General features: G+C 43.2%; 1 non-coding gene across 1 annotated transcript; it reads right to left on the bottom strand.

The window, feature by feature from the left end:
* Nucleotides 1-6,438: 6,438 nt before the first annotated feature.
* LOC129683081 (small nucleolar RNA SNORA17) lies at nucleotides 6,439-6,567 on the bottom strand. Its single transcript, XR_008721096.1, has one exon. It is a non-coding gene; the product is annotated as a small nucleolar RNA SNORA17 (small nucleolar RNA).
* Between the last annotated feature and the right edge of the window lie 1,987 nt (nucleotides 6,568-8,554).

Below are 8,554 nucleotides of genomic sequence, written 5' to 3'. Positions count from 1 at the left end.
CCTTTCATTTGACCCTAGCTTATCTGGTCTCTGGCTGCATTGTCCTCCTCTGTGGCCTGGCGAGGCTGCTCCCCCATCCAGGGGAGGCGGTCAAAGAGCTAGCTAATTGAGTTCATGTCAGAGACAGTCCCTGAGATTCTTAAAAGGTCTACCAGCAGATGGCAACATGGTCTTAAATATTGCTCATAATAGGACAGACTTTAAAACAGCTGGAAATAGTTCACTCCATAGATTAAATTTAGTTTGATTTACATGACTTTCCAGTACTATAATTAAAAGTACAACTTAAAAATACACAAATTATTAGAATTCAACTATGAGCCGGGCGTGGTGGCTAATCCCAGCACTCAGGGAGAGGCACAGGCAGGTGGATCACTGTGAGTTTAGGGCCAGCCTGGTCTACAAAGTGAGTCCAGGACAGCCATGGCTCTACAGAAAAACCCTGTCTCTAAAAACCTAAAAAAAAAAAATCAACTGATATAATTTTAAAATTATTTAAAGTTTACTGCCTTCTTCTGTAAGCTACACTTGCAGACAAAATGTGAGAGCACAAGAAGAAAGTAAAATTAGCAAAACAATTTCTTCAAATGCACTTTCCAAATTTCTTCAGCCAGGTTTGCTCTAACTCCGTGCAGAATATCGAAGAGCTCATCTTCACTTACTGAGCTGGAGCCATACTCTTTCTAGAGAGTACTGATTCATCCACCTACGGTCTCTTAGAATTACAAGGAAAGCTTCAGAGGCTTTTGATTCAGAGTATACCTTTTCAGGGGCACTGTTTGTGCAGCTCCCAGTCTGATTCTAAGTGTTTGTATTTCTCCTCTGATTGCCTGTTGAGATCGATCCTGCACCAAGGATGCTAGAACTTAGGGGTGAAGGCTCCACGCAAGCATCAGCTTTACTTCTCCATGTTCAATGAGTTGTGTAGGTACTGTCTTTGACAATGGAGCTTTGTTGTCAGTTTGTGGAGAGCAACCTATAGTCTTGGCAACAGCAGGGTTGTTTTGAGGGACCCTACTGGCGAACAACTCAATGAGATGCAATCCCATCCCAGTACTGGAAGGTTCACTTGGTGACAGGAGATGCCCAGCTGGGGCTCTGTCTCCTCCATTATTGGTGATTTCATTTAGACTACCTTCATATATGTACATATTTTAGGAAGCTTCTACTGTATTAAGTTTCTATACTGCTCCTCAAATGGCCCTTAATTTGTTTCTGTCTCTCCCTGTATTTCTTCTGTTGGCCCTTTCATTCCTCTGCCTCCCCTCTTGATCCTCCCATTCCAGTCCTCTCCTCCACTCATAGCTATCTATTCTCTTTCTGTTTTCCAGAGAGATCTGTCTGTCCTCCCCACCACCCAGTTTCTTACTCTATATCTAGCCTATGTAGATCTATATAGTTTGATTATCATTGACTTAATAGTTAATATCCACATATAAGCAAATACATACCATAGTTGTCTTTATGGGTTTGGGATACCTCACTCAGGATGTTTCTTGTACCATCCATGTACCTGTGAATTTTATTCTTTTTTAAAAAGATTTATTTATTATTTATACAGCATTCTGCCTACACACCAGATCTTACTGTAGATGGTTATGAGGCACCATGTGGTTGCTGGAAATTGAACTCAGGACCTTTGGAAGAACAGTGAGTGTTCTTAACCTCTGAGCCATCTCTCCAGTGAAATTTTATTCTTTTTCAACAGCTGAGTAATATTATATTCCATTGTTTAAATGTACCACATTTTAAATCCATTCATCTCTTAAAGGTTATCTAGGTTGTTTATAATTTTTGGCTATTGTGAATGGAGTAGCAATGAACATGGTTGAGCAAATGTTGCTGTGGATGAAGTGTTCTTTTGGGTATATGCCCAAGAATTGTATAGCTGAATCTAGACATAGATTTATTTCCATTTTCCTTGAGGAACCATCACACCCTTTCCCATAGTGGCTGTATGAGTTTGCGCTCCCTCTAGCAATGATGAGTTTTTCCTTTGTAACTCATCCTCACCAGCATGAGCTGTCATTTATTCTATTGATCTTGGCCATTCTGACAGGTGTAAGATGAAATCTTACATTATTTTTTATTTTCCTAATGACTTAAGTATGTTGGAATTTCTTTAAGTGCTTCTCAACCATTTTAGTTCCCTCTTTTGACAGATGCTGAGACTCAGCCAAATATTGGGCGATGTGTAAGGAGTCTTGTAGAAAAGTGGGAGGAAAGAGAAAAGGACCTGGAGGTGACAGGAGCACCACACGAAGAGGAACAGAGCCAACTAACCAGGGCCCAGAGGGGCTTGATGAAGCTGAAGCACCAACCAAGGACCATGCACGAACTGGACCTAAATCCCCTACAAAGTTGTAGCAGATGGACAGCTTAGGCCTCATGTGGATCCTCTAGTAAAGAAAGTGGGGACTGCATCTTACATAGACTCACTTGCCAGCTTTTTGAACACTTTCCCCCGGCAGGACAGCCCTGCCAGGCCACAGGGGAAGAGGACATGCTCAGTCCTGATGCAACTTGATGAGCTGGACTGGATGGGAAAGAGAGTTCCCCTTTTCTGAAGAAAAGGAGAGGCAGGAGGAGGAAGGAGGGAGAGTCAGGCTGGGAGAGGAGGAGGGATGGGGCTACAGCAAGGATGTAAAGTGAAAAAAATGTCTACTTATATCTATACCCTCTTCTTTCATTGGGTTATTTTCTTGATATCTGGTTTTATTTTTTGACTTCTTTATATATTTTGGATATTAACTCTCTTAATAGTGTAGACATGAAGTTGGTAAAAATTTCCCCACATTTTGTAGACTGCCACTTTGTCTAAATGATGGTGTCTTTTGCCATGCAGAAGCTTTATGGTTTCATGAGGTCTCATTAATTGTTGGTCTTAGTGCCCGTTTTAACAGTGGTAAGTTAAAGTCTTTTTGGAGTTCAAGGCTGTTAACCACTTTCTCTTCTATCAGGCATAGTGTATCAGGCTTTGTGTTGAGGTCTTTAATGCATTTGGAGTTGAGTTTTGCACAGGGTGATAAGTATGGATCTATTAGGATTCTTCTACATGTAGACATCCAGCGTGGCCAGAACCATTTGTGAAAGGTGTTTTCTTTCAGAGTACATTTCTCGCTTCTTTATCAACAAACACTGTGTCAATAGGTTTGTGGATTTAGGTCTGGGTCAATGTTTTGATTCTATTGATCAACAGGACTATTTTTGTGCCAATACCATGTTTTTATTACTATAGCCCTGAAGTACAATTTGAGATCAGGGATGATAATACTTCCTTTAGTTCTTTTGTTATTCAGGATGGTTCTAGCTATCCTGGGATTTTTTTTTTCCATACAAAGCTGGAGATTGTGCTTTCAATACCTGTAAAGAATTCTGTTGAAATTTTGGTGGGGACTGCACTGAATCTGTAGATTGCTTTTGGTAGGATGACCATTTTTACTGTGTTTATTCTACTGATCCATTATCATGGGAGATCTTTCCATCTTCTGATACCTTCTTCAATTTCTTTCTTCAGTAACTTGAAGTTTTTACCATACAAGTCTTTCAGGTGCTTGGTTAGAAATACCTCAAGATATTTTATGTCACTTGAGGCTATTGATCTATTAAGGCTTTTAGTATCATTTGGAAGGTGTTTTCCTGATTTCTTTCTCAATCATTTGTCATTTGTATATAGGAGAGCTGCTGATTTTTGTGAATTAATTTCTATGCTGCTGCATTGTTGAAGTGTTTATCAGCTGTAGGAGTTCCCCAGTGAAATAGTGAGGGTCCCTTATATATAACATATTACATCACTTGCAAATCAAGATAATTTGATTTCTTCCCTTCTAAATTGTATTCTCTTGATCACCTTCAGTTATCTTATTGTTCTAGCTAAGACTTCAAAAACTATATTGAATAGTTATAAAGAGAGTGGACAACCCTGTCTTGTTCCTGATGGTAGTGGAACTGCTTTGAGTTTCTCTTCATTTAAGTTGATGTTGGCTATGGGCTTTCTGTAAACTGTTTTTATTATGTTGAGATAGGTCCCTAGTATCCCTAATCTCTGTAGGATTTTTATCATGAAGGGATGCTATATAATGAGATGATGATGCGTTTTTTAAAACAATTTTTATTGGATCTTCACATTATGTAAAACAACCCCACTCATCTTCTATCCTCATACTCATCCTCCACCTTTGCAAACTTCTGACTCCAAAAGAGAAATTTGGAAATTTGTGAAATTTGTAGTGTGTAACAGTATAACAGTGTCTCCTACAGTACACCCTTATGTCCACACTTCTTTTTTTTAAATTAAATTTTTATTTTTTTACATTAATTACATTTTATTTGCTTTGTATCCCCATCCCTCTTTCGTTCCCAATCCTACCCTCCTTCTTTCATCTCCTCCCATCCCCCTCTCTAAGTCCACTGATAGGGGAGGTTCTCTTCCCCTTCCATCTGACCCTAGCATATCAGGTCTCATCAGGACTGGCTGCAATATCCTCCTCTGTGGCCTGGCAAAGCTGCTCCTCCCTCGGGGGGGCGGGGTGGTCAAAGAGCCAGCCACTGAGTTCATGTCAAAGACAGTCTCTGTTCCTCTTACTAGTGAACCCACTTGGGTACTGAGCTGCCATGGGCTACATCTGAGGAGGGGTTCTAGGTTATAACTATGAATGGTCCTTGGTTGGAGTATCAGTCTCAGGAAAGACCCCTGTGCCCAGATATTTTGGTTCTGTTGCTTTCCTGTGGAGCTCCTGTCCTCTCCAGGAGGTCCACATTTCATTTGCTTGCAAATGTTCATTGCAATGAGTTATTGGTCTGATACAAGGCCTTTGGCTTCTGCTACACTATTAAATACTGGAACCTCATTGGGACTTTTATTAGATATCCTGTTGTTGCCTTGTGTCATGAAAATCCTGTAGTTTTGGATCTGTAGGATCGGTCCCTTCATGTACTCCAGCAATTTATCAATGGGGTAGATATTAGGGTAGGCCAATTAAAAGCCCTGGATATGGGCCTGAGAGATATCTGAGTTGGTCAGCATGCCAGCTTTCTGGCTTTCACCTCAGGGCTATCTCACTAGTAATTCCTGAAACCAGGGTCAGCTCCCTCTGCTGTCCAGGTGAGGTGCAAGGTCTGTTCTGGTGAGGGACATAACCAATCCTCCCTCTCTCAAGACTCTGGAGAAAGCTTTTTTGACTGCCATAGGTGATGAGGAATGAGGGAGGGGAGGAGGGCATCTCTCCCTCATCCGTGCCACCACACAGTAGACAAGAGGCAGGGCCTACTCTTCTGTGCTCATGCCCTGGGAAATGCTCACCTGCAACCCTCAGCTCTACTGTGTTGCCCAGGCACAGTGAAGGGCTCATTCTTCTGAGTGATGTGGAAGGTGAGGGGCAGGGGCACATCTGCTTCCATGACCCCAGGGCAGCTCTTCCCTCTGCCACAGGTGGCAAGGGTTGAAAGCAAGGGAGGGCATCTCTTCCTTACCTACACAGCCAGCTGCTGAATGGCAGAAAAGTGGCAGGGCCAGCTCTCCCATGCTCACACCCTTGAGGCCAGGTCACTCATGTCCCCACCCTCAGGGTCAGCTCTATTGTGCAGCACAGGTGTGTAGGGCCTGCTCTCTAGAGTGCTGTGGCCGGTGAGGGGCAGGGCCACCTCTTCTGCTCTCATGACCCCGAGGCCAGGTTTTCACTTACTACAGGTGGCAAGGGCTAGTGGGGGGAGGAGAGTATCTTTTTCCTTTTCCATGCCATCGCACTGTAGATGAGTGGCAGGGCCAGCAACTGCTCTCCCGCAACTCCCACAAAGTACAGGGAGCTGGCTAGGAGTGGGGTCAGCTCTCCTGCTCTCCTGCCTCCAGGGCCAGCTCTCCCACGACTTCCAGGTGAGGCGTGGAGCCAGTTCTGCACAACCCTCAGACACTGACCTTTGACATACCTGGCCTTTGGTGGTAACGGACCACTGCTGCTGCATAGTCACTGACTCAGATGTGGTGACAGGTAGCATCACTGGCTACGCACACCAGGCTGTTCCTCACTACCCTTGAGTCTCCAGTTCTGCCTCTCTTCAATGTGTCCACATCCTTCTGTTGCTCTATTTCTCCACCATTTACTTGCTTCTCTTAGTGGTGTCCGTGATTACCGCAGGAATTGTCTCAGGAGTGCTATGTCCAGCTCATGCATTATGACACTGGATAGGGGTTTCTCAGGCATGGTCTGGCCTCTCCCACCCCCGACTTTCAAGGCACCAGACTGGTGGTCATCTCAAGCTCTCTTCTCACCTGGCTTGCCCAAGTAGCCCCTTGTGAGGGTCATCTGTCTTGGACTCACTCCCATCGGGGGCTCTGAGGTCCCAGGCTGGGTTCTTGTAGTTTCCAGCTTGCTCCCCATCCTAGGAGCCTGCCTGGCACCAGACTGGTGGTTGTATCAGTCTCATTCGCTTTTTCCAGAGAGTGTTAGGCTACTTATCTAGATAGTCACAGGTCAGAACACTGAGCATAGACAGAGCCTGTCTCCCCTTTGCCAACCACTGACACACATGTGACCCAGCAGCCACACCTGCGATGCCTCTCGGGGCAGGTGATCATGTGGGTATTTTTTTTTTCTTTCAGATCATTTATATGGTGGATTATGTTTATCAATTTATATAAGTTTAACAATTCCTATATCTCTGGGCTAGTGTTTTGGTACCAGAAGATACTCCATAGGTTACCAAAGGGGAAACATAAACACCAACCCAGGTATAAACCTTTGATCTACAAAGGTGTCCCGCCTGCAAGATATGCTAATGTAATGATGGCTCATAGCTTGTGGGAGTAACCAGCAAATATCTGACTTGATTTAAGGCCCACTCCCTGAGAGAGAACCCTTATCTGATGCTTCTTGACTAAGAACCTGAGATTAGATACCTCAGGGACCTAAAGTAAAACCAAGTACCAACATTAAACAACAATAACAACAACAAAACAAAAACAGCAGTAAAATGACTCGTAATGACATTCTGCTACACTCATAGATCAATGCCTTTCTCATCCTACATGAGGGAAGCTTCCTTCTGCAGTAGATAGGAAGAGACAGAGACCCACATCCAGACAATATACAGAAAGCGAGATACCTTGGAATACTCAGTTTTAAATGAAATGCTTTCACCGTATCCCTCCCATCAGAACTAAGGTGATGCTGTGGAAGAAGAGGAGGAAAGAGTATCAGAGCCAGAGGAGATTGAGGACACCAAGCAAACAAAGCCATCTAAGTACAACAGGACCAAAGCACGTATGAAGTCATAGAGACTGAAGCAGCATGCACAGGTCCTGCACAGATCTATACCAGATGGAGTTGAAAGGACAAATAGACATATGTCTCCATCCCTAGCCCAGAATCTATCTTCAAGTGATAACCACTTGCAAATGAAAATTTAGTTTACTCACTAGGGAAACAAACTACTCTTTTGTTTGTTTTTTGAGACAGGCTTCTCCTGTGTAGTCCTGGCTGTCCTAGAACTCATAGGTTCATCTGCCTTTGTCTCCCGTGAGCTGAGAATAAAGGTGTGTACCACCACCGCTGGGCAGCAAACCACTCTTAAGGGTGGGCTGCATGCCCAGCAGCAGATGGCCAACAGCAAATGATTTCAGCTCCAATAGTCTTTGGAGGTTCTTGTTTCATTATGTATCAGGGCCTCTTCTTTTCTTTTAAACTTTAACTTGTTAAAAATTTTATTATTTTTTACTTTTTTTTGTCTTTTTCTTTACCCCACACAAGCTCTTGGGGTTTCTGAGTGTGTGAACTAGTGAGTATCTACATCTATATCCATTTCTTGTGCCTTTTCTTGGGCTCCTTTTCTTCTGTTTGCCTTTGTTTCATTTTATTTTATTATTATCCCTTATATGTTTTTTTTTTCTAATAAGAGGTAGAAGTGGGTGTGGATCCAAATGGGAGGGAAGGTGAGGAGGGGCTGGGAGGAAGAGAAGGAGGAGAAAATGTAATTAGGGTATATTGTATGGAAAACAAATCCATTTTCAATAAAAGAGGGGTATTCAACTAAGACAAATTACCTGGAATAATTGATCAAAACTAGCTCACATCCTACTGTACTCCAGTGAACATTATGTGTGCTATGAGTTCACCAGGTGATCCTGATGTACATCACAGCTGAGAATGGCTGATTAGGATACCCAGAATCTCTATAGTCCAGCAGTGCCCAGATTACACTTGAGGTATTTGTTTCTCTGTAGTGATTTTACACTTGGCCACAAATGGATGAACCAGACTTGACACTTATCCTATTTGTTGAAAGTAACCCCGTTGCTTCCACTCGTAGAAATCCTGTCTACCTTCATGGCCCTGAACTAACAAAGACTTGCCTGGGCTCTCTGATAATCACCTCACATGGATATTTGGCTCTCCTCCTGCTGTCTGCCTTCACAGAGCCTCCTGCAGCACTCTCTCTCTCCTCTTCCAGTGTCAAGATTAAAGCCAGAAGCTGAGTTTTATCATGATTCCGCTTTTCTTGGAAAACTCCCTTGATTAGATTTATCTATTATATTCCTTTTCATCTTCGTGGCAGCCCC

Source organism: Psammomys obesus, unplaced genomic scaffold, assembly GCF_907164565.1.
Source record: "Psammomys obesus unplaced genomic scaffold, mPsaObe1.curated_primary_1811, whole genome shotgun sequence".
In the NCBI taxonomy this organism is placed as follows: domain Eukaryota; kingdom Metazoa; phylum Chordata; class Mammalia; order Rodentia; family Muridae; genus Psammomys; species Psammomys obesus.
Note: the sequence above shows the minus strand (reverse complement) of the source record. Positions and strands in the feature narration are given on the sequence as shown.